At 42.8% G+C, this 27,538-nt stretch overlaps 1 long non-coding RNA gene across 1 annotated transcript; it reads left to right on the plus strand.

Annotated features, from left to right (window-relative positions):
• The first annotated feature begins 556 nt into the window (after positions 1-556).
• Positions 557-26,622, plus strand: LOC139359776 (uncharacterized). Its single transcript, XR_011616177.1, has 3 exons — positions 557-636; positions 23,679-23,923; positions 26,470-26,622. It is a non-coding gene; the product is annotated as an uncharacterized lncRNA (long non-coding RNA).
• Positions 26,623-27,538: the final 916 nt, after the last annotated feature.

Below are 27,538 nucleotides of genomic sequence, written 5' to 3' on the forward strand. Positions count from 1 at the left end.
TAAGCCTGTGAAGCCCACCTCCCTACTGGAGAGCAAGGTGTTCTCTGCACCCCAATGTCCTGGAACTGTTCTGGTCTAGGAACCATGATGGGCAGTAATGCCAAGGTGCACCTGAAGCCATGATGACACTGTCTCAAATCCCCTGGCGCTAACCCCCTCTGTGTATGGATGCTGGCTGGATATAGCCACTCTCTCCCATGGACAGCATATGTTCTGCCCTGGGACCCAAATCTGGGACCCAGTCACACCCAGGCCCTTGTCCCAAGTAAGCCTCTCTTCCTCCCTCTCCCCGCCAGGCTCTGCAGTGTCACACAGGTGTGGATGGCCCACATCTGTCCTCCTTCCCTCTCTAGCACATGGTTCTAGCATGGGGTATGCCATCGTCCTGTCCAGATATGCCACTCATAGGCAGAAGCTTGCATCTCCTGGGTCCTTCTCCTCATCACTGATAGAAACATTGACCTGGCAGGGCTGACAGAGGTCAGATTCACTTTCTATGAGACCATTTTTAGACACCACCTCCATCTCTCACCCTGGGACTTCTCTCCATAGGAAGACAATTCATGAGACACTGCTCCACAAAGCTTGTTGGGGAGAGAAGAAGCAAACAGATTCAGGAGGCAGAAGAGTAGAGTGGTAAGTGCCCCCCACTTCAGAGTGAAACAGCTGACGAGTCAGAATTCTGCCTCTAATGTTTACTGTTGTGAGACTCTAACAGGTTTTGTAGGGAAGATAATAACTCCATGAGAGCTGTAGAAATAGATATGGTGTTATCATGGTACAGGATGACCTGTGTGCAGCCAGATATGAGCACTGTGTAGATTGGCGCCCCTTTAATCCTTGCATCATGCCTGGGAACTAGTAAGTATTCCCATCTCACAGATGCGGGAGTCAGACTCAGAGAATGGAGCCCTGAGCACAATCATGCAATACTACATGATTCAATAATGCATGACTTAGTTCCGGGGCCGGCATTTGGACCTTGGTCTGGACGGCTCCAAAGCCCACCCTCTTTCTCTTCTGTCTCCAGGCCACAGTGCCCTCCCTCCTTGCCTGCTTCTCTCACCCATGTTGGGAGGAAATGGCAAGTATAATTCCTGAATCTTGAGCTGGGAAAGTCAGGCCAAGAAGTGCAGCAAATATAGTACACATGACATATCTGGTGGGAAGCTTAAAAATGTCAAGTTTTGAAACCATGAATTATTTTCCTTCTGTTTCCTCAAATCAGCACAAGCCCATCTGCGTGTGGTTTTCCTCAGGCAATATGCCGAAAACAAGTTCCACCCAGGTCTGCCCCACTCCCTTAAGCCTTCCATAACTTTGTCTGAAGAAGCATAGAAATCACTAGAGTTAGAGCAATGGCGAGTGCTTTGGGGGTAAATTTTGTAAGCCCTGGGAAGACCTTGAAACCCTCTTCTAAATACCCCAGGCTGACTGCAGATATCTCTGCTTCATTTAATAAGAAAATATACCTTCATTTCTCAATCAGAAAAAGATGGAGGCTGTTAAGATATTAGGACAATGTGCTCTAAACTTCTTACTAAGGCATGAGTGACTGATGTTAGAAAGAAGATCAGGAGAATGTATGTTCAGCACCTTACATACATTCTCCTGTTAATCTTCATAGTAACTAACCACGCGGAATGTGTGCCATTATTACCACCAAGTGGGTTATTTTTTCAAGGCCAGAGCTCACTATGCCTGGAGTGAGCCTTCAAGGCCTAGTCCCCCTCCTTCCTCCTACAAAGGGGACCCCAATTTCATGCTTTCTCTATTGATCCCTCCAGCTTCAATGGGGCCCATCATGAACTCTGATAATACTAAGCCTTGCCAATTCCACCTTCCCCAGGACAGCAAGACGTTGTCTGCTCCTCTATACCCCAGAACCTGTAGAATGCTGGTCCATTCTACAGATGAGGCTAAGCCAGGTAGAATGCTCCCAGGGAAGCAGGCAGCCCATGAGTAACTGATATGTGGGTATAAAACCTCGGACCCCCTCCTTCATGCTGGAGCAACTCTGTGGCATCCTTTCTAGTATAGAGCTCCCTGTGAGATCAGATTAACACAAGTCTCCAACTGAGAGAACATCCTGCCTTAGTTTATTTTCTTTTGCTGTGTTCTACTCCCTTTAGTCTCTCTCTCTCTCTCTCTCTCTCTTTTTAAGGAAAAAAAAAAAAAAAAAAAAGCCGAGTGCGGTGGCTCATGCCTGTAATCCCAGCACTTTGGGAGGCCGAGGTGGGCAGATCACCTGAGGTCGGAAATTCAAGACCAACCTGACCAACATGGAGAAACCCTGTCTCTACTAAAAATACAAAATTAGCTGGGTGTGGTGGCGCTTGCCTGTAATCCCAGCTACTCGGGAGGCTGAGGCAGGAGAATCGTTTGAACCCGGGAGGCGGAGGTTGTGGTGAGCTGAGATCACGCCATTGCACTCCAGCCTGGGCAACAAGAGCAAAACTCCATTAAAAATAAATAAATAATAAAACGCTCTCCCAATAAATCACTTGCAAAGGAACCATCCCTGCCTCCAGCTCTGCTTTTAAAGAACCCATCCTAAGACATTGTCTAAGGAAGGAGGCGCAAATGCCACATGGGCAGAAATCATCCAGAGTGTGTACTAGAGTCCTTGCCTCCTGACAGTTCCCTAGAATGTTTTATAGGATCTCCAGGCAAGACCTCAAAGCTGTTTAAATGCAACAGAATCTTGAAGACATCTGGGCAACCCTTTCATTTTAGAGGTGGGTTGACCAACACCCAGTGAGGGGAAGCAACTTACCCAGATCACACAGAATTTAAACACAAATCTATTCCCACAAATAATACAGTCAGACCAAAGACAAAGCATGTCCCCTGCCTACCATGGAGTTTACATCACCAGCACCAGTCTAGAAGGGGGACTTTCTCTGTGGTGGAAGAAGGTAGGTGTTTGTGCTCAGATGTTTGAGAAAATCTGATGTGATTACTCTCCTGCTTAGAAACCGTTGCTCACAGAAAGAAAGCCACGCTCCGTGGCGCGGTGCTTAGGGACTTACACATGCTACTGTTCTCCAGCCTTGGAACTTGACATCCAATGCTCCCCAAGGCACTGTGAATTCCATACACCCCTGATCTTTCCCAAAGCCCAAGCATGCTGTGCTGTTGCTGGTTCACACTGGTATACACGTAATGTTACCAAATAAATACAGTGCTCAGTTAAATATGGAATTTGAGACAAACAACAAGTACAGCTTAGTATAAGTGTGACCCAAAAACTGCATAGGACATGCTTATACTAAAATAGTGTTTGTGTGTTATCTAATCTGGCATGTTGTTTACTTCGGCTGCCTGAAATGCCCTGTTTTTTTGTTTGTTTTGTGTTTTTTGTTTGTTTGTTTGTTTTGTTTTTGTTTTTGTTTTTTTGAGATGCAGTCTCACTCTGTCATCAAGCTGGAGTGCAATGGCGTGATCTTGGTTCACTGCAACCTCCGCCTCCTGGGTTCAAGCGATTCTCCTGCCTCAGCCTCCCAAGTAGCTGGGACCACAGGTGCATGCCACCATGCCCAGCTAATTTTTTGTATTTTTAGTAGAGATGGGGTTTCACTGTGTTAGCCAGCATGGTCTCCATCTCCTGACCTTGTGATCCACCCACCTCAGCCTCCCAAAGTGCTGGGATTACAAGCATGAGCCACCACGCCCTGAAATACCCTGTTCTACAGGGTCCTGGAAAACTCCTCCTCATCCTCAAAAACCAGATCAAATTGAAGCTTTTATGAATAGCCTTGCCTAATTTCTGAAATAGTCCCTCCCTGGTCAGGGCCAGAGTGCTCTGGGCTCTGCTCAGCTGAAACTGTTACGGTATTTTAATGTGTTTTCAGGAATGGATTCAATATTGGAATGCTGGGCTGCCCAGTATTCATTTGGGGAGTGAGAGGATTGTCTGAGCCTCCATTGACAAATGTGTTCATGTATGCATGAATTCATTCAATAAATATGCACTCAACATCTTCTCTGTGCATAGCACGTATGAGGTGTAGGGTCCACACACATCAATAGAAAAAACTTGTGTGGTTCCTGTTCTGAGGGGGCTCTCAACCCAGGAGAGGGGAAGGTGTTGTACAAGTCAATAAATAAATAGATGATTTTAAAGTATTATCTGTGCTACAGAAGGAACAAACTAGGTGCTCCAATAAAGAATAATGGTGATGGAATAGTAGCAAGAATCATTCTAGAAGGCCTTTGAGGGTGGTAACATTTTTAACTAGGCTCTGAGGGATAAGTAGCATCCAGTTGCATGAAGGAAGGGGGTTTTCAATAAGAAAGAGCAGTCTGTGAGAAAGCCCTGAGGCCAGAAAGAGCTTGTCATGTTTGAACTTCTTATAGGAACTGGGTAGTCAAGAAGCACAAGAAGTATGAGTTAAATATGGAGCCACAAGCAGGGGTCAGATCACATAGGGTCTTATCAACTATATTTAGGAGGTTATTTGAAAAATAGCAGAAGGTTGTAAAGGATCTTAAGCAGAGAAACGATGCAGTATTTTTCATGTGCAATCTTTACTCATATATCTTATTAATCTTTGAACCCCCAGCATTCACACTGAGTGCACTTAATCAATCAATATTTGTTGAATAAATGATTCTGTCCCTTTATGTGATCCTTGTACTCCCATATGTAATAGAAACATTGGGACATCCATCTTAACACACTTTGACTCAGGTAGAATGGCATCTCGATATCTATGTGTCCCCCAACTGTTAAAATGTCATCAGAAAGGTATTTCAAATTCACAGAACCCCATTCCTTTTTGGAAGTAGGTTCTATCTGCAAGAACAGCTGAGATATAACTTTACAAACTTTTACTAAGTAGCATCTTGGCTTTTAAATTAAATGTCAGCATTGGTTTTTCACTGGGAATCTGGCCCAGCCTTCTGCAAGGCAAGATCTGGTCGACAACACAGGCCAGACCCTCAGAATGGGGCACAAGAGAAACTGCTTTTAAGGGACACGAGGAGATGGCAGGGTACCCACTCCCAACACGCTCATGCTGGGGCACAGGTGGTCCAGCCTCCAGCCCAGGGAAGTGTGCACGTGTAACTGAGGGGAGGGAACTGGCAGGGAACAGGGGGAGATCTATCCATTGTTATGAAAGAGAAAGTGGTAGAGGGAGAATGTGCTCTCCACACTACCTGCCCCACATTCAGCCTCCTTCACCCAGGGAAGACCCAATGCTGAAGTCTCACAGGGATCCTCTGGCGAGGATTTGAACCCTAGGTACCAAGAAGGTTGGTAAGTCCCAATGCTGGAGGAAAGAATAAAAGAAGGGTGGGTGGAGGTGCCATTCCTCTTTCTTCTTGGCTGCGAGTTTTCTAGACTTCCGTAAAATCTGTATCTCTTGTCTCAAGACCCTAGGGTTTCCAAAATTATCCCTAATATCACTAAAGTTTTATAGCTTACTACCCTGCCTCTCTTCCTCAACCCATTTCACCCCCAACATACTTTACACTGTAATCAAACTAGAAATATCTTTCACTCAAAAACTCCCTCCCTCATTTTTTGTTTGCAGTTCCCAATGTCAAAATTATTAGCACACTCCCAGGCCCCTAGGTCTTCCAGCCCCAACCCATCCTTCCTCTGCACCAGCAGGAAGGTGTGCACACCCTTTCCTGATTACCCACTGACCCCCATCTAGTCCTTCCTCACTCCTCAGCTATTGACAGCCTCACCCTATGGTCAATTCCTTCCCATCTTGAAAATTAGTTCCTTTGAGAGTCAAGAATGCTAGCTTTCCCTCTGTTAATGCTCTGCAGAATCCACCCTGTTATTGGAAGAAGAGCTAAACCTACTGGCCAGTATTTCCACAAGCATCTCATTTCTATTTCACAATGACCCTATATGATAGGTTCTACCATCCATATTTTTAGATGAGGGATTTGAGTTCAGAGAGGTTAAGCGAAAACCCTAATCATCTAGGTATTATGTGACAAAGTCTAAATTTAAGTCCATGCTCATTTAACTCCAACACTGATACCTCCCCCATATAAGGCTACTCCAAACAGAGTTACTTAACTTTTTAAGAATATTCATTTCCCTTTCTTTTCTGCAACACACTCTTCTCCCTACTTACTGCAAAGATCATTGGAACCCACATCTCACACCTTTTCCCCAGCCCTTCCCTGAAATCTGGCGTTTAATGGAAGTGAGCTTGCTAAGCTTCCTGCAAACACTACAGGAATATGGGACTATTTGGATTCCAAGGGACCAGATTGGACCAGAGGCACCAGAGCAGACTACATCTGCCACGAGTATGCTGAGACATTTTAGTCTTCACTCGTTTGAAGATCTCATCTGGAACATTCACAATCTCAGAGACAGCAAACGTCATAGCCACCAGCAAGGATGTATTTTTGTTTCTCTCCTTCTCCACAGGTCAGAAGTAGTTAACTATAGCAAGAAGTCTCCTTCTGGGGTTCCCATTGCCACACACACAAAAAAAAAATTTCCTTTGTGAGGCTGGGAAAATCTTCATGATTGGGGCCCTGGTATCTTCCTACAGCTCTGATCTCTTCCTCTACCATGTCAGTCTACACAGGGGTGGGCTCTCATTATAAACAGGGCTGACCACCTCCTTCCCAGGTCCTTGGCAAGCATTCAAGCCTCCATACCTCAGGTGGTGCTGTTTCCCTTTACCTAAAATCTACTTCCCTCTGTTTCTTTGAGAACTTATCTTCCAAATTCCATCTCATGACAACATTCTCTTGAACTTTTTCTGAATCTATGTGACTTTGGTGGCAAAATGAATCACTTTGAATGTGATGAGAATATAGCATCTTTTTTTGAGATGGAGTTTCGCTCTTGTCACCCAGGCTGGAGTGCCATGGTGTGATCTTGGCTCACTGCAATCTCCGCCTCCCAGGTTCAAGTGATTCTCCTGTCTCAGCCTCCTGAGTAGCTGGGATTACAGGTGCACACCACCACACCTGGCTAATTTTTGTATTTTTAGTAGAGTCGGGGTTTCACCATGTTGGCCAGGCTGGTCTCAAATTCCTGACCTCAGGTGATCCGCCCATCTCAGCCTCCCAAAGTGCTAGGATTACAGGCATGAGCCACCGTGCCCTGCCAATCCTGTACAAGCCTCTAATCATCATTCATTCAAAAAATATTTGTGCATCAATTACTATGTACTGGGCCCTGTGTCAGGTCCTGAGGATGCAACAGTGGATCAAAAATGCAAAACCCCTTCTTTCATGAGATTTTCTGTTCTGGAGCAGGAACTGTCCTATCATGTAAGGCCAGGTTAAAGCACCCAGTTTCTCCAGTGCAGTGTTTGTGCCTCAAGCAAACATTTAATTTCCATGTTGTGTTTCGCCAGGGCACAGTATGCTGCCCGGCATTTGGTAGACGTTCAATCCCTGTGCTTATATTCAATTGAGGAGGGACATATGTCATGATTAACACTCACCAGGAAGCCGGGACACCTAGCTCTGCCACAAACAAAACCAGTTCCCAGTCTCAGACAAATTTTTTCTTGATAAAATAGAGCATTAGGGAGTAGATGCTTTCAGGGGTTACTAACAGCAATATGATTCGAATGAACTAGGTATTCCACTGTGTATTTTCATGGCTGGGAGTGAGGAAGGGGATGAAAAGCTCTGGAAAGATGCAACTGGATTTAGACTCAGAGTTACCAGAAAGCCCCAAAGGCTCAGCCAGATTCTTCTGATCCGAAGAACAGGGCCCACTGGCAACCTGATAGCTCATCTTCGGATCAATCCCATTGATCTTGCATTGTAACAAAGCCACTTCCCCTCAGACTGTCGCTCAGCGGTGCTTCCCAGGGTTTCCCGCCATCTTGCGTGGCTGCATCTTCATCTTTATGCAGCGACTGAGGGCGTGTGAGGCACGGCTTGGCTGTGAAGGTTTGCCTCTCTCTGTTTTAATGGTGTGACAGTAACCTTTCTTCCTGCCACAAAACAGCTTTACCCCGGGTATGACTGAAAACCTCAATCATCCATCCTCCCCGTTCATACTGTTTGTCTCATGAAGCAGGCAAGACAAGGGCAAGTTAGTGGTTTTGTGAAGAGGATGGGAGAAACCCTTAGGGTCTTTTCTCCTCACCTAGAGATGTCGATCAATTATGACATAAAGGTGGTTAATGACCAGAGGAATAGAATCATGCATTCATAAGGAACATCAGATTCTCCCTTAATAAAATCCTACAACTTCCAAGGGTGAAAAGAGAAGGAACACCCATGTGAGAAGGAGTGACTGGACCTTACAGGCTGACACTGATACCCACCCTCCTTGAAGAGGCTGCTCACCAACTTCTGCTGCCAACTGTGCACTGGCCTCAGGGGATGCTCTCACCCTATAAACTCGCTGGCTGGAAGTGGACAAAGGACCCTCCTCTTAATTTTGTGGCACAATGGAAATAGAGCTGGGACCTTCAACTCAGATTGATTAAGGACTTAGGAATAACAAAAGAGAAATAAAATCAGAGGATCATTTAGAAGTTGAAAATCAGATCGCCTTACTTAGAAGCGGGGACTTGATGTCTGGAGTTTGCAGGGTGCATCCACACCAGCACTGGACATGCCCCTGTGAGCTGAGTACCTTTGAAATCACACTGCCCAAGAGCCCACAGTTCGATGTCTGTGCTCTCAGAAGTCCAGAGAGAAGAGAATGAATTTCAGAAACACAAGAATTCCCTTCCTGTGCTCTGTCAAGTGCCCACTTAGCAAGATGCAATTTTCTCTCTGAGGGATAGAATCTTCCATTGTGGTGCCTGTCTCCTGTAAGTGAGACCCCAATCCTATCTCATCCCTTTATGGTGTCAACATGATGATCAGATCAAGATTTAGCCCAATAAGGCCAATAGCCCCCTTCCTAGCAAGTAATGGGTTCACGAGGTTTCAGAAGAATTGTGTGTTACAGTTTTGCACATCCAGCTGCTTATTGCATCTTTCACCAACTCCTTAAACTCAACCCCTGATCACCTGCCTCCTGGACCCCACACCTGCTCCTCCTCTAGCATTCCCCATGTCAAAGCACCACTGAACGCCCAGGTGCCAAATATATAAACTTGCTCTAACCTTTTGTTCAAGCCTCTCTTGCCCTCTTATTTATCAAGTCTTGGTGACATTATCCTTGCAATATCATAGCCATCCCTACTCTCCACCATCATAGTTTGCCCTCCTTCAGACCACTGTTGCCTCTTTGCCAACTGCTAGAACATCCCCCTAGCTGCTCCCTTTGGGCCCTGTATCTTCTTTTTCAACCACCTGGAACTTGCTGAACATTTCCATGAAGATCAGCTCAGGTTTTATTCCTCTGCTACCTCAAAAATTCTAGAAGCTTCCCGTTGCCATGAAATCAAAGATTTTATTCCCAAGGGTTTTATCGAGCATTCCACAGCCTAAGTGTAATGCAGAAAGAGGTTCTATGAAAAAAAAAAAACCTTGGAAACTAGATTAACACACTTGAGTTTTTTTTTTTTTACTGCAGGACTTTTCAGTGCCTTTGATAAGATATTGATAAGTAATGTGTATTGTGAAGTTCCACATGTATAATATATTAGGCAGCATTCCAAAAATTCTTTTATCAAAAACTATTTTATAGCAATACTTTATAGGACTCATGTCACATGGAATCTGCATCTGAAAATTCTGGTGTAGAATATAAAACATAAAATCTAATTTCTGGCATTCAATGAACTCCATAATTTAATTCTACTTTTGTTTTCTTATTCTATTTTATTCATAAACAATGCTTAGTTTATTGGGTTTTTAATTACAGAAGAGATACATGATATTGTTTTGAAATTAGACAAGAGTATACAGGATAAAATAACTTTTCTTTAAATCAGTCCCCTAATATAATAAACATACAACATTTTATCATTCTGTTTCTCTTACTAGCTATGTTCACAGATGCACATACATATATAGACTTCTTTCTTTTCTTCCCATTTTCACACACACACACACACACACACACACACACACAAAAAATAGTAACATCCTACATACATTATTCTGCAAGTTCTTTTGATTTCATTGATTGTAATCTTTATGTTTATCTGGACATCTTTCTAGATTTATGCACTTTCCAGATTTATGCACATTGATCTTTCTCATTTATTTAAGTAGCTCCATGATGTACTACAGGACAGATGCCCCAAAATACCACAGTTTATTCAATTATTCCCTATTGGTGTCATTCTAGTTATTTCCAGAGTTTTTTTTTTATTTTTTGACTGTTCAATACATGGAATGCTGCAACATGTATAACAAAATCCTTTTATTTTATTCCTGAAGGAGAGTATTTCAAAAGTTGACCTGGTCAATTTTTCATGAGAAACTCATGCTATTTGCTATTTGTAGTTCTTGGGTGAGAGGAAACCCTACCTGAAGTAGATAGGACAGATGCTGAATGCTGGTGCCCCTTATTTTAAACAAAGACAGCAAAACGACCTCTGCCTTTTGAAGCCAGCCTTGGGATGCCTCTGTGGACCCGGCAGGCAGATGGTGGGCCTCCAGGTCCCCCACAGGACACTCCTCCCCAGCCGTCCCTGTCCTGCCTTTAACTCACACCCGATGATGATCCCGCCTGATCTGAGGCTTTTGGTGATGACTGCATTTAGAGAAAAGCCCCAAAACCTCACTATATGATAGTAACGAGAGGAGGAGGAAGACAGGGCACAGAAAGAGTGTGTGGTTCAGATGCTGCTGTGAGCACAAAAGTCACTCGATCAGGGCTCAGAGCTGAACAGAGCTGACAGGAGGGCAAGGGCAGCCACTGCCCACTCATCCTCCAGGGGGACCACTGCACTGCATAACCAGACTGCCCAGAAACTGGCTTTCCGTGGACCACATTCACCAAGTCAGTTGCGGGAGCTATCACCCTTCCTTCTACACCTCCTCACTGCCTCCCTCCTTGACAACTCATCCCTCTGAGCAGGCTGCAAGGGATCCTACTATACCTGCTACGGGAATCAGAATAGCAGGCGGGTCTCAAGCATAGACTCAGAACCAAACTGCCAGGCTCAGATCCTAGCTCTTTTCCCTACCAGCTGCATCATCAAACAAGTGACTTACATTTTGATCTTTTGATCTAAGTTTCATCATCAATAAAATGGGAATAATAGTAATACTTCATAGGGATGTGACTTTTAAATAAATATAATTTCTTTCTCCCCAAACTGGTGCCCATATGTGTGTGTTTGCACATGTCTATAAAATATATAATACTATATAATATTCATGATAAGATTAATATTAATGCTATTATATATTATATTATATTAGTATATTATTGTTATAGCATATTGTATAATAGTTATTAATATAACACAATTTTCATATAATTACATAATTAGAATTATATATTATATTAATATAAAATACATGATATTGATTATAAATATATACTGTATTATATAATAATTACGTATTGTATAGTAAATATTATATACATATATATATTATATACATATAAGGTGCTTAAAGAAGTGGCTCACAGCAATCTCCCAGGAAGCCTTAGCTTTTATTGGTGGCTACATACCCATGTTTATCAGGCCCAGCCTCCCTGCAGTGCTCTAGCCTCAGACAGGTTGGGCCATCTCTGTCCCCTGCACATGGTGTCGTGTCAAACCTCTTCACCTTTGCCTATGCCGCTCCCTTTCTCAGGCTGACCTTCCCCAAATCCAGTGCCTGCTTGCCCGAATCCTTCTCTTCTACAAAGGCTCATTTCAAAGGGTGCCCTCTCATCAAGCCTTCCAGTATTCCCACCTACCCTGTGCTCCCCACCGAGTCTTCTCTCTCCCTGCTTGACTCCATAGCAGCCCACCCCCCCACCTTGGACTTATCACTTTCTGCCTTACATTATAGTCATGCATGCCCTTGACATTCTGTCATTCAGACTGCATGTTTCTCGGCAGCATGGGTGAAATCTTTCTATCCCCTTTGGTGTCTGCCACGAGGACTGACATACAGTGGTACCAAATGCATGTTGGCTGAGTGAACCAGGCCATCTTAGGAACCCTCTGCAGTGACACGGTCACTTCCCATTTTTGAATTTTGTTCCACTGTTGCATGAAAATCGAAGCATCCTCTCAATGGGTAGACAGGTGGCTAGACCCCCTGCACTCTCAGGGTCACAGCAGTACCTGGAGGAAGGCAAGATAGTCATGGCATTATGAGAAGTCAGTGTTGCAGACTGGGTGGTGTTAATGAATGCAGGGTTGGTCATGCCGGCTTAGAGGGCACCTGAAGCTACAGCCCCCTCTGAACATGTGCCACACACCTCACCAGCTCATCACCACCTGTCTCAGAGCCCAAGTTTTAATTTGAAGTGCAGTGTCTGACCCAATTGAAATGGAATCCAGGGAAGGTCGAATCCTATTAAGTCACCAGACCATAAAGCAGAAAGGTATGAAGTTGACAAATTGCTTCTCCCAGTGGCAGCAGCTGTGAGGCACTCATTGAGCCTGGGCTCTGACCCAGGAAAGAGCCAACAGATATCACCTCCTATTTCCTGGGAACTGGTCTCAATGTGCAACTAACTCCCTTTCCAGAGTGAAAGGGCTTAAGTGTTTAACAGGTAAATGTTTCACATCCTTCCCTGTATTTTATTTTCCAATTGAAATAGAGCCTGGGTGTACCAGGTTATGCCAGCCTGGGCATGTGAATAATAAGTCCACAGTAACCCTTAAAAAAGGGAACTCTGCTCATTGTGCACCAACTTAATATTGCACAAATCTCAGCATCCTGCCCTTTTTCCCCCACAGATAGTCCTGGGAGGAACTAGGGTGTCAATCATGGAGCCCTGCAAAGAGTTGCTTTTGCTCCACTGGGGTATGCACCATGAACCTCTTTTCATGCTCTATGAGCCAAGGTGATGTTTCCAGGAGGAGAGAAATTGAAGAAGGGAGGCACACACTTTGCAGATTTCACCGACATTATCCCATAGAATCCTCCCTCCCATGTAAGGTCAATATCATGGTCTCCATTGTAAAAGCAAGCCAAGAAATGTCCAGCAAAGATAATTACTCATCCAAGGACAAACTGCTAGTATCAGGTTAAGTTAGGATACAGGGTTCAGAGTCTTCCTGATTAAAGATCATATTTAGTCCATTATACAACATACTTTTCCTTTTTGCCTCCAAAGCCCTCATTCTACCCCAGAATTGCCTCACTGAAATATAACAAGCAGCATCCTCCATCTGATGTGTACTTTCCTTGTCCTCACAATAAAATCATCCGTTCCATTCCTTTTAATGGACCTTTAAACTTTCTAGAAACACACTCCTTGAGTATTGTCAAGGAAGCTATGCTGTCGGTCCCCAGGTTTCAGTATTGGTCTGGAGCCCATTTGACTAAGAGAGCTCTTACTCTCAGCTTCACTGTGATGCTGACTGTCCCCCACCATTACTACCCCACCTCAGCTCCTCCACATGTTCCCCAGTTCTCATCTCAGGTCCTTTGGTCTGATAAGCTATTAGGACAAGCTTCTTCCACTGAACTGCACACTTTGCTAAATAAAGTTTTGAAATGTACTCCCAGGCTCACATACCACAGCTAAGGGATACTTTTTCCACCTAAGCACACTAGTGAAGCTTGGTAAGCCCGTGTTTCCTCACCTGTCAAAGGGGCAGTAAGCATGCCTCCCTCCATGGGATGCTTTATAGGTTCAATGTTGGTCATGTCTTAGGCATATGAAATGCTCAGTAGTAACTAGTACAGAATAAAAGCTCAACATGTTAGCCCCCATCTTCCTCCTCATCTGCTGCTCTCCTGGTCTGTTGCTCGTGTTTTGAGCATCTCCACTTCTTGCTGCAGTGGAAGATTAAAGGATCGGTTTGGGCAGGGGGTTGGAGGACATACACAGGGTTAAGTAGCCCTGGGCTCCCCACATGTTTCTCAGAAACTAAGATAACGCTATCATTCAGACCAGAGAAAGGACCCAACATCAGGTACATAAACTCACTGCTGTTCACATTGAAGGAGGCGAATGTGCCCAACTCTCTTACTTTGAGGCTCTAATCTTCTAGGGAAGGCTTTCAAGATGACCCATCCCTCTGGCCCTCCAGACACTGAAATCCACTGGGGAAACCTTGTCTTCTCAAAGAAAATAGAGACAGAATTGGGGCCACTGCTCTACTGACCAGCTCTTTCTCCCTTCCTAATTTCCCTATTGTAGTTAATTAACATAGGTGAGAATATCCATTCTTTCATCCATACTTATTAGCTCATTATTCAAATAGATTGTTTAACTCTACCCAGGAGATTCTAAGTTCTGAATTCTTTCAGAATTATATCATAATGTTTTAAAACAGAAACTTAATAAGAAAAAGTAATATTCCAACTCCATTAGATATGTTGGATAAAAGCTGATGTTTCTATCCATTCTACTGCAGTCTTTGCATTCCTTTATGCCATAGGAATCTACCATGGCCTTATATACCAGGCAATTTTCTAGGAGTAAAGGATACAGGCAGTTGTGCAAATAAATTCAGTGCAGATCCCAGAATCAGAATGGAAGTATTTGCATGGTGTGGTGAAAGCACGGGGAAGGGTGAGATCAAGTCTTCCTGAAGGAAGAATAACTCAATGTCATTCTACTCTTAGAAAATGTCTTCCTCTTTCAAGCTGTGGCTCATGAATCACCTTCTCTGGGAAGCCTTTCCCGTTAACAATTTAAAGTTTTAGAAAAGTACAGCAAATTCCAGAGACTGGGATTAGGGTCACTGGATTTCATCTGAATTTCTTCTTGACAAATTTGGAAACACAGTTGCCTTGAGCACGAGGAAGAAGATTCTAGGAAACCCTTCCACAGCATAGCAAATAGAAACAAGAAACTCCCCAACTCTTTGGGAGATTCGATGATCTTGGAAATTTCCAGGCAGATCACATTCTGATGCACCTCCACTTCTGTTGCAAGTGGTAGCAGGGAGTTCTTTGCTGGAGAAAACTCCGGAAGCTTGGTCATTTGTGGCCTATCAAATCATTATGATATTCAGCTAGTCACTCAAGATGAGAATAATTACCAACCATTTTAGCCAGAGGCTGCTTGGCTTCAGAGAGCAACAAGGAACTTCGTAATTTTATAAACACTTCATTTTCTTAATTTTTTTTTTTTTTTTTTTTTTGAGATGGAGTCTCGCTCTGTCTCCCAGGCTGGAGTGCAGTGGCGAGATCTCGGCTCACTGCAAGCTCCGCCTCCCGGGTTTATGCCATTCTCCTGCCTCAGCCTCCCGAGTAGCTGGGACTACAGGCGCCCGCCACCTCGCCCGGCTAGTTTTTTGTATTTTTTAGTAGAGACGGGGTTTCACCGTGTTAGCCAGGATGGTCTCGATCTCCTGACCTTGTGATTCGCCCGTCTTGGCCTCCCAAAGTGCTGGGATTACAGGCTTAAGCCACCGCGCCCGGCCCATTTTCTTAATTTTTATAAACATTCACTACTAGTGCTTCATTTGATGCCAGAAGACATCAAGAAAAATCCCATCCCCCTTCTCATCTACACTATTCCCATGACCACATGGGTACAAGAATTCAGATGCAGAATGAAGGAAGACGCTCATCTCTGCTTAGTCAAGCTTTCATAGGTCCTAACTGGATTTAGCAAGATGTGATTATTTTCACTAGCCTGTTCTCTCTACTGAATGTAAAAGGAAAGACCCAACACCTGTGACAGTTCTAACTCTCCATATAGTGAATTTAGAGAATGTTATCTCTATGGGCAAGTCCAGATGTGTAGTGCAAGCTGTGTTTAGAAATTCATGATGGCTCCTTCCACCATGAGATGGGGACTCCAAGACTTGCATATTCAACTGTATAGCAGTTGAAGCTACCCCAAAATATGGGGTACCTTTAAAATATGGGGTATCTCAGCAGCTGAGGCTGAGAAACTAATACTCCAAAATATGGTACTTTGACATGCTAAACTGAAGAAGTAGCCTCAAGGTCTCTCAGACCTTCCTCCCCCACCTTTCAGCCCTTCACCTTCAGTCTCTCAATCCTTTGTCCCTCACAAAGCACAGAATGAGGCTCTTCTCTGAAGTTCCCTTATCCACCTGGAAACAAGACCCTCAAAGAGGAAGACAACTGGCCTCCATCTTCCCCCAGAAATCTCAATATCTATCACAGAAAAGAAGACAGAGAGCTGCAACCACACCTGGGTGGACTTTCTCACAGGAAAATGTGCACTCCTCGGAATCATTCAAATTCCAAAGGGAAACATTTACAATGAAATGTCTGTCTGTGGGTGTATTCACTTCCCCTGAAAATCACGTACTTCTATGCCCCCTACTTTCTTGTTCCCAATGAATAGCATATTTAAGTGTCGACCGTTTAGTTCTTTTCTGAAGTTTTCACATTTTGTATGACTCCCATGCACATGTGTATATGTGACAAATGTTATGTTTTTCTCTTGTTGATTTGCCTTTTGTTATCAGAGTTTCAGCTATGACTTTTTATGATGGAGAGGAAAGGAATCACCCCCTTACCACTTGTATACAACCAAACTCCACATCCTAAAATTCAATTATCACTGAACTTCACAATGCAGCAAGGCCCAGTCTTATCATCTCTCCCCTCCCATATCTTCCTCCCTATGTCTCTTATGTTGGTAAAGATTGCCATTCAGTCCTTTACTTCAAAAACCAGCATGCCATTTTACAGCTCTCCCTCACATCATCCCCAGTTTTCTTGGATACATCTTCTTAAGATCAATAATACTGTACCTACCACATTTTGTCTACCCTCACTGCTACAACATGGTCCAACTCCTTAACACTTTATGCATAAATTCCTTGACTAGTTTTTCCAAAGCATTCTCCCATCATAAGCTTTACCTGCTCTTCCCAATCTTTCCCAGTTGTCATAGTAAACTTTCTCCAAAGTAAATCTTTAAGTCACTACAATTTTTTTTTTTTTTTTTGGAGACAGACTCTCACTCTGTCACCCAGGCTGGAGTGTAGTGGCATGATCTCAGCTCACTGCAACCTCCACCTCCCAGGTTCAAGCAATTCTCCTGCCTCAGTCTCCCAAGTAGCTGGGATTACAGGTGCCCACCACCACACCTGGCTAGTTTTCATATTTTTAGTAGAGACAAGATTCCACCATGTTGGCCAGGCTGGTCTTGAACTCCTGACCTCAAGTGATCCACCTGCCTTGGCCCCTCCCTTAGTGCTGAAATTACAGGTGTGAGCCATAACACCCAGCCTCACAAAAATGTTTACATTTATATCCCCCTTTTCCCTTTACATTGTCCATTTCCCTTAAGGATAAATTCCAGGCTTCTTACACTCCCTAAAGACCCCTGCATAATCTGAACCTGGTCCTACTCTCTGTCCCCTCCCTAAATGTACTCTAGCCTCTGACGTATAGAAACATGTACACCCCTTTACCATCAACCTTCTTTTGCTGTTTTGGTTTTATGTTTCTGTGGCAAATGCCTCACAGCAGGATTGGGTTTTATCTCTAAAGATGAGAATCACTGCCTTCTAAGTGAAATTAACTCATTCACAGTATAAGTACTTTGACTTATTGAAACCAACATTCTCTATTTGCCACTCTTTCTGGTCATTTTCTTATCCTTTGTTCCTTCCTTAAGTTCTATTGCCTGGGGTTCCTCTGCTTTTCTTCCCTAGGCCTAAGTCTGGGGGTTTGCAGTCTTGATCTGTTTTTCTAATTTTTACCCTACCTTTTTTAATAAAAATACTTAAATGTAGGCAATTCTGAATAATTTTAGAGATGATCAGCATCTATATTCTCCACATAAAAAAACAAATCTCAGCATGCTGTAAATTCCATCTGCCTCCTTTACCCATCCCCAACTTATTGTATATTGGAATCAGCTGAGATACTTTAGTCGGAAAATTAAGTTTTAAAAACTCAACACATTTAAAATTAAGAATTTTTTTTGCTGGTTTATTTGTTCACCATTGTTTCCTTTATCTGACTTCTTTCTCTTAGGTGTATTGTTTCCCCTTGTTGTTAATTAGTTTCAAGGAGATCTGCTCATGGCAAATTTTCCAAATCTTTGCATATCAGAAAATCTGTTGATTTTACTCTTAAACTTAAATCACGATTTTATTGGGTATAGCGATCCAGATTAAACATTAATTATCTCCCTGACATTTGAAAATATGCTCCATTATCTGCTGTATTCATCGCTGCTGCTGAGAAGTCTGCTGTCAACCTGATTCACATGACTTTATAAGTAATTTGTCCACCTACTCCACCATACCTTGCTCCAGAAGCTTTCAGAATTTTCTTTAATGACTCAAGATTTTATCATATAGTGTCTTGCATGGATTTAATTATTTATTTATTCTTTTCTACATGACATGAAAGAATATTTTTCAACCTAGTAACTTATTGGATTATCACATTCTATGAATTTGCTTTCCACTATGTGTTTGAATTATTTCTGGGTCCATTCTGCTATCCAATTCATGTGTTGGTGTTTCTTGTTTCAACCAACCAAATTTTAATACCTTGGATCTGCACTTATTCGGGCTGTGTTTATTAAGGGCTGCTGAACTGAACTCTAAAAGGCATTCTCATTAAATGGAAACGTTATACTAAACTGAGCTATTACCTGAGATGAGTAGGTCTGAAACAGATGTCTCTAATTTAATGCATCTAGTTTATACTATGCAAGTTTGTGAAAGGCCTGGGCAATTCATGGCTTTAAGTCCTCAGATGGAGCAAGGGAAGGCCAGGAAACTGTAGATCTGGATGAATTTCTGACCATGTTCTTCTGTGCTGACCATTCAAAGACTCCTCCCTTTCAGACCTTTGAAGTCAAGGTACAGCTGGTCATACATATACAAACCTGTGAGAAAAGTGAATGACAAATCTACAGTGGTGAGGTTTCATTCACTTGTAGAGAGAGTACAGTGTTGACTTTAGCTCCTGTTTATTCTAACAAATGTGCCATCTTTATGTCAAAGCTCCTTTGCTCTTTCTGCAGCATTCTGCCCCTCCTTCCACTGCCTGGTTTATTTAGGTCTACAGAGAAGATAAGTGGGTGACCTGTCACAAGCAACCATACACCGCAAAAAGCACCTTACTGTAAAAATATGCTAGATATATTTAGTGCTGCTTAATTAGAATTGGCTATCTTGAATTCATTTCCCTTTCTTTATGATGAGGTTTTAAATAAAAACCCAAACACTCTGTGTTTGTGTTTATTGCAGGGCTTGAATTAGGTTGAAATCTGGATTCTCTCACCTTGAGCGAGATGGGGTACGACTCAGCCTCAGTTTTCTCGTCTGTAATCTCAAGAAAATAATGTTTTGCTCACAAGGATGCTGGAAGGCTTGTAAAGACACGAAGATAGTTGGACTATAGACTTCAATACACTCTAACAGAACAAAAAAGGCAATGTTCCCATAGCAAGTTTAATGCATCCACACTCATACACTTAATAATTGAACTAGCACTTCCCAGGGGCATGCAGTACATATGAGCCAGGGAGAGCACCCACATGGCTTCACTTTTGGAATTCTATGACCTTGGGGTATTTACGTTCTCAGCCAAACCATTATGTCGCCCTAGGGTTTGCATTTAATACCTCGTCTCATACTGAACTGGTAAATGACTTTGAACTCCTTAAAAAAGCAATGAGCTCCAAATAACAAAAGCAATGTGTTAGAAGATGTTATTATTAACTCCCTAGCCATCCTTCAGAGTGTCAGACTCTGTCCTCCCAAGGAGCAGGGAGTCTAATATTGGTACAAATTCCCTGGATCTTGACATTTAGTTTCAGAGTTTTAATTGACTCCAGACTCACACATCATGTGTCTCATGAAAGACAACAGTCATCTGTACGATCTCATCACCATCTGCCCCCTAAACCGTCTGAAACTCTGGGGACTCCAAGGGAAAGGTAGAGAGAATTTGTCAAATCATTAGCACCCTATTTTCATAGGCCCTCTAAAAGGTGCAGGTGGCAATATTTGCCTGAGTCTGTGATCAAGTCCCTCAGCAGCCAAGGGCATGTATTCTCCAAAGTTTATTCTAAAAAATAATTTTAAAAGCCCATGTGCTAATAATTCTGGCCTTCACTACCCTTTCTAGTCAACATATTATCCCTCACCTGACAAAACAGGGAAAATTGAAAACAAAGCACAGATAGCTGTAGTTTTCTAATATAAAAGAAAGGGAAAGAAATTGATATTAATTTAGCAAATCTAATGCTTACCACTTGCTTTTACTGGCACAAAAGCCACACACACCTATGCATTCACACACTACAGATATAGAAAGATCTAGACATAGACACAGACATAGATGTGGATATACATTTTCCCCTTAATATAATCATTTGAGGTAGATGCAATCATCTCATTAATAGGTGTGCAAACAGGCACAGAGCAAGACAAACCTAAAACCCCCCGTGTTCATCCTTAGCCCTCAGCTAAGTAATCATGCATCCTTAGCTATTAATTCTCCATTTCATGGTTGGAAACTATACTGTTTTTTCATTCCTGTATCCCTCTGCCTGGCAGAGAGTCTGGCAATAGCACACGGTCAATGAAATTTTGTGGAATGAATAAAGAGCAGGCTATAATATGATACCAACACAAGGAGTTATAGAGGCAGGCTTTATAGACAGGAGCTCAAATTTTGATGACCCCCTACTATCTTCCAGACCCTCTGCTAGACAGAGAGATACAGGAATGAACGAAACAGATATCGTTCCTGACCATTTAATGGAAGAAGTAACAACTAAGACTATACTATTGCTTGGCTGAAGGATATGGAAGAAAGCAAACGGCTACCATGAGGGAGATGACACAGAAGTGAGAGAAGGGATGGGTGGATGCTATCGGGCCCTGAATTACGTATCAGAGTTTGGGAAATCCTCTCTCTCAGGAGGTCATTCTGACCTGTTGTCACACCAACTACCTTGAACGTTATGCTCAAGATTTTGTTTCCTTTGGGACACAAATATACACACACATACATCAGATATTGCATTTCCTAGGGTCTTGGGTCACTAGATTTGCAAATGAAAATGCGGGATTTCCAATTAAATTTTAATTTCAGATAAACAAATTTTTAGTATAAGTATGTCTTAATATATGAGACATACTTACATTAAAAAATTATATGCCTTAATATATGAGACATACATATGTTATTTATCTGAAATTCAAAACTGGTTGGATGTATTTTGTTTTGGGAATCATTCAATAATTTTAAAGTGAAATAGATTAAAATGCAGGCTTTATGAAATATAGATTGTAGGCCTCAGTTTTACTGAGTGTTAATTAGACGTGTTAATTTTTGAGAAGAGCTAACTTTCAAAGGTGAGAAAAGTATCTTCCCAACCTCTTTGTCATGGTTAATCCATGAAGACCACAGAACACCAAGTCTAGTATGTAAAAAGCACTCAATATCAATATGGTTGTTTACTTAATTTCATTATTGCTGGTGGTGTCCTCATTAACACTGATTCATTACACTAATATCAAGTGAACCTTTCTGTTTTCTAGGCACTGTGCTAAAGGTTTTTACATACATCATCTCTCTCAATCCTTCTAGCATCCCTGTGAGCAAAACATTATTTTCTTGAGATTACAGATGAGAAAACTGAGGCTGAGTCGTACCCCATCTCGTTCAAGGTGAGAGAATCCAGATTTCAACCTAATTCAAGCCCTGCAATAAACACAAACATAGAGTGTTTGGGTTTTAATTCAAAACCTCATCATAAAGAAAGGGAAATGAATTCAATGAATTAGCTAATTCTAACTAAGCAGCACTAAATATATTTAGCATATTTTTACAGTAAGGCGCTCTTTGCGATATATGGTTGCTTGTGACAGGTCACCCACTTATCTTCTCTGTAGACCTAAATAAAGCCAAGCAGTGGAAGGAGGGGCAGAATGCTGCAGAAAGAACAAAGGAGCTTTGACATAAAGATGGCACATTTATTAGAATAAACAGGAGCTGAAGTCAACAACGCATTCCAGGCCTCAGTGTGCTCTAGAGTCCCAAGACCAGAAAGAGGATAAACAGAAGGAATAAAAGACAGTTGTCATCCAATAGCGTTGCCCGTAGGTGCACGAAGCAGACGCCACCCCCAGGCATAAATGGACTCCAGTTCTCTGGCACGTCCTTTAAGCTCCTTGCCCTCTGGTGTGATATTGATCCAGCAGCTGAACGTGAAAGGAGCTTAAGGAGGGAGAGACAAAGTCTGTGAAGTCCTGGGTTGTTTATTCAGTATCTGAGTTTCTGGACTGCGAGAACATGTTGCATGGGGCAGGAGACACAGCTGCAACAGCCTGCAAAGCTGTTCTGAATAAGTGTGGATAATAAAAATAACAACAAAATCTACCTCCCCAGTGTATAATTTCCAAAGCTCCCTGTAGTGTAAGTATGATATTCATAATTACACTCATTTTGCTGCCGAGGTCCCATAAGGCCTCAGCAGTTGGTTAGGCAACTCCCCCAAAGTTTCACAACAGCACGTTGACAGGAGAGCCATAGACAGAAGACAGGTACAGAGAGGTGCTGGATGTCAGGCCGTTTGGTCTAGTCCCCTGCCCAAAGTGTCAAAGGTCTTATAAAGAACAATGGTATGCATCTGACTGTCTTTATTTTCTGTTCCTTCTCTCCTTATTACAGAAGAGCCTACCCAAGGCCAATTTCTCCCCTGATGCACCCAAAGTCCATACTCCTTCACTTATCCATACACATTGCTCCAAATATTAACTCTCCCGGCATTATCCATTGTGCCTGTGCTATTTGACATCCCCATCAGCATATAAACATGCTGCTATATTTACAATCACACACACACACACACACACACACACACATACATACACATACAGAGAGAGAGAGAGAGAGAGTGGGTGAACCTTCTCTGACCCCCTATCTTCCTCCAGTTCTGCCCTACTTGCCTGTTCCTCTAATATAGAAAAGATGGGTCTCCATATGGATATAGGATTAGATAGATAGATATGTGAGACCGTATGGATATAGGATTAGATAGATAGATATGTGAGAAAACAAATCTATTAAAAGGTTAATGATAGAATTTAAGTAGTGTGTATGTGGGTATCCACTGTGTACTTCTTTCTTTCAAGCTTTCTGCATGTTTGAAATTTTTCTAAGTAAAATATTGGGGGTAAAGCTGTCTCTATTTCCTCTCACCCTTTTCTTTCTATTCTCTCCAGAAACTACTCCAATATGTCTTTCATCCCCATTTCTTGTCAAAGTCTCCAATGACTTTTGTGTTGCTAATGCAGTGGTCACTCTTCCAACCCTCATACTGATACATGGGCAGGCATATGACACAGGTGGTCACTTCCTTCTTCTCCACTCAACTGCATTCAACTTCTGGGAGGTCACTCTGTCTTCATCTCCCTCCTAGATCATGCCCTTACCTCCCCCAACATCTAGACTATAGTGAGCCACAGCACCCATTCCCAGACCCCCTTTCTATTCACACTCCCATGCTGAGCTCACCCAGTCTCATGACTTTAAATGTATCTTTGCAGATGACCTCCAAATATGTATCTTTAACCCAGACCTCTCCCCTGAACTCTGAACTCTTATATCTAATTGCCTCTTCTACATCCTCACTTCAAGGTCTAACAGGTATCCCAATCTTAAGATGTCCAAAGTCAAACTCCTCGTTTTATACCAGCACCTCCACCCTCACCCAAATCTACTTATCCCCACAGAGACCTCCATGTAAATATGTCCAAACTGGCCTGCTGGAAGATGGTAGGCCATGCAGAAGAAAACCAAGGCACCCAAAAGGACATCCTGCCAACTGCAAGATGTTTGAGTGAGACCATTCTGTCAGCCAGTCACCAGCCAGCCAACCAGCTAATGACAGATGCATGCAGAGGCTTCAGAAAGATCAGCTGAGTTATACCAGACTAGAAGAACCAGCCAACCCACAGAATTATGAGAGCAATAAAAGGTTGTTTTCTTAAGCCACTACTATTTAGGGTGGTTTGTTTCTTAAAAAAAGAAAAATGAAGAACACCTAAAATATTCTAGAAAGTGTTTAATTTTAAGGTGAAAAAGTCACTCTTAAAGAAAGATAATTACCTAATTCTTTAAATGCATGCATTGGGAGCTGGCCTTGTCATAGTTCCTTGAATATTTATAAGGGAATATATCCCTTATTTCCTTGAATATAGGCTTTTAAACTGCCCCCATTTTCTCAACCAGGAAACTTCTCATGGTAGGACAGCTTCTTCCAACTATCTTGAAAACTCTTGAGTAGGGCTTTTTGCATACTCTAAGTTGTGGAGATGTCTGAGTTGATACATTCCTTTCTTACTAAACTTCAGACAAGGAAAAGAGACAGATCTACACAAATGTGCCCTCTGTTTTCTTGTTTAATGATGCCATGTGATATCTCCTGGATTACAAATCTGATTAGTGTGGTTCACGTGGCTAACACCCCCCTATTGTGTATTGATTCACTTTTGAGATGGGATCAAAGTATGCTGAATTATTAAAGGCTTCATTTTTGACTCCAGGTTGGATGCAAATATGTTTTCAAAGTGCGTTATATTTTTAAAATTCTCCCAGAAACGTCATTAGGAAGCCACTGAAATCTAACAATTTTGGATTTGATCTGTCAGAGTAGCCTGAGGATGCAGCAACTACAAGGCCCCAGATCCTGGCCCAGAGCAATTAAACTTAACAAAATCTTGCTAGCGAATCAGCAGCCTGCTCTGACTGCCAGAGTAAAATTAACAATTCTCAAGTGCTTAGAAAAATCCTGAAGACAGCTATGTCCACTTCTTTTTCCTCTAATTTGCTAACCTCCCTCCTATCACACTTGGCTCTCATGGAAGGAGCCAGGCCTATGGGAACCCCTGCTTGAACTCCCCCCAGCTAGCCTCAAGTACATGATTCTCACCTGTGCCCCCAAACTTCCCTGTATGACACCTGGTTAATTCTTAATATATGGCCTTGCCATTGTAAGTTTATCAGCCATCTGCCCTACTAGCCTGGTATTCCGTAAGGTCAAGTACCAAGTCTTATTTACATCTGCATACCCTATACCCAGCAAGGGGTTCTGCACAACATGGGTGCTCCAAATAGGCTTTGATTGAATGAAATCAACAGATTCATGCCTCATTATCAAATATAGATCTCCCCCAAGAAACTTGTGAACTGATGAAAATTATACAAGTGTTTGTTACCGTCATCATCATCATCATCACTCACTTCATTTCAATAGCTGTGTTTCCTGGATTTAATTTGTTTCCCCAATCTTCATTATCTAGTTAGCAGTGGGAGGCTGGGCAGAAATCCAGGCCTCCTGGCTCCAAGTCTGTTCATCTTCCTTCATAACATTTTTACCATTAGCCTGATGGAGACCTGCAGCGGTCAACATAGCAAGAGCACAGAGAGGATTCTGGGATCGCACAGCCAGGCCATGGCCCCAAGTAATGTGTGAGAAGAAAGTTATCACTCAGAAAACAATTACCCTGTCCCATGGCCGGGTGTGGTGGCTGATGCCTATAATCCCAGCACTTTAGGAGACTGAAGCTAACAGATCACTTGAGGCCAGGAGTTCAAGACCAGTCCGGCCAACATGACAAAACCCCATCTCTACTAAAAAAAAATACAAAAATTAGCCCAGCATGGTGTCTCACGCCTGTAATCCCAGCTACTTGGGAGGCTGAAGCACAAATCCCTTGAACCTGTGAGGCGGAGGTTGCAGGGAGCCAAGATGGCACCACCGCACTCCAGCCTGGGCCACAGAGCGAGACTCTGTCTCAAAACAAAACAAAAAAAAATTCCCTGTCCCATCACTCTGCTCATCACTCTATTATTTTACCCTTTCAAAATTCTCACAAGAACATTGTGAGGCAGGTAATAATTTTTCGGATGAGGAAATAATGGCAGTGAATTCTCTAGGGCAGGCAGCGAATCAGTGGCTTGACTATGCAACACCATTCAGCTAACTCACCATCCTAGATGTCTAAGGATGTCTCTACCCAGCTCAAGAAGACTTTCTCAAAGCCCTACTTCCAGGCACAATAGAAAACATGATATCTATTTACAAGGCCAACATTACTGGAGGCTGAGGAAAGAAGAGGCTGGTATTAGGAAAAACAAACAAAAACAGACCAAAAAAAAAAAAAAACTTCAGTTTTTAGGACCAAGCAGTTCTTCAAAACAAAAGAGAAACTAAAGTAGATATATTTCGTGAATATGAATCTGTCATTATTCGAAGTGTCTGAGCCCTTTAACCTGAGAGGTTTCAATATGCTGTGTGTGACTCTGCTCCCGGACCCAGCATTTCACAGACAAACACCTGGAGAGTGTGGCTGACATGGGAGGAAGATATCTCCTCAAGGTGGCATGGGGTATCCAAATATTGCATGGAATATAGTTATACTAAAAAATTCTTTTTCATTTATCCGAAATTACAATGTAACCTAGTATCCTGTATTTTTATGTACTAAATCTGGCAACCCTACATGGGTATCTTTTTGACAGTGAGGACGCTCTACCAGAAGATGGGTGCTCCTGTGTCATTGATCACAACTGAGACCCATGCCCATGCTGGCTCCAAACTTCAGCAAGGGAAGCGGAGCCTGCATAGATGACTTGGATCACTAGGGATCATCCCTTTGGGCCTCCTGGAGAACATGGACATGAGGTAAAACGAAGGGCTTGGGAGACATAGAAGGGGAAATGGGAGTCGGAAAGGCAATCAGCCCCATTACCATCATTATTACAGGGGCTCCAGAGCTGACACCCTCCTTTCCAGCCCATGTATTCTTAGTTCTTGGTCTGACCTTGCTATGGAGGGAGCTGGATACATGAAGTGTGATGACCTCCAGCCTGCATTTCTCTTTACTTCTTGGCATGTCCTTGAGCAGCGACTGCTTCACATCCTCCACGTTTTTCAGGACGATGCCTCAATGGTCCTGCTGTGGAAGGAAAGCTGCTCTGCAGGAGTCAGAAGACATTATTCTCTGAGTGGTGGATTCAGCTCTGGATCACATATACCCATGGGCAAGCAAGCTTGGCTTTCAAGTCCTCTCTCAACTCCCGTGCAAAAGGGAGTGTTCAGTGTAAAGAACTTAAAGTCCCTTTTCACCCTGGTTATCTTTTAGCAGAGTCACCTCCTGGCTCTTCCTACCCGAATCAAGCTTTGACATTGCTTAGGAGCCTCTCATTTTTTCTGATTTTTTAAATCAAAGTTCTAAAAAATGTCAAATATATCCTGGGCACTGTTCAGTAGGCATTGCTGATAAAAGATGCACAAAGTGTGCTGAGCACACAGTCCAAGAGAAGTGCCAGACATACAAACAGCCAAGTACCACTCAGTGTGGGGCATGCCGCTGCAGAATTATAGAGGACATACTGGAGGATCTCTGAAAAGGGAGGGAGCAAATTTCTCTATCCCAGGGAACCCAGGAGGAACTCAGAGAGGAGGTGATTCCTGAGCTGGGTCTTTAAAGGTGAGCAGGGTTTCACCAGTCAGCGAAGAGCCTGGTGTGTTAGGGGAGCAAAGGGAGGCTCCATGTGGACAGAAAGAAGGTTTTGATAATGAAGAGAG

This window comes from Macaca nemestrina, chromosome 18 (genome assembly GCF_043159975.1).
Source record: "Macaca nemestrina isolate mMacNem1 chromosome 18, mMacNem.hap1, whole genome shotgun sequence".
Classification (NCBI taxonomy): domain Eukaryota; kingdom Metazoa; phylum Chordata; class Mammalia; order Primates; family Cercopithecidae; genus Macaca; species Macaca nemestrina.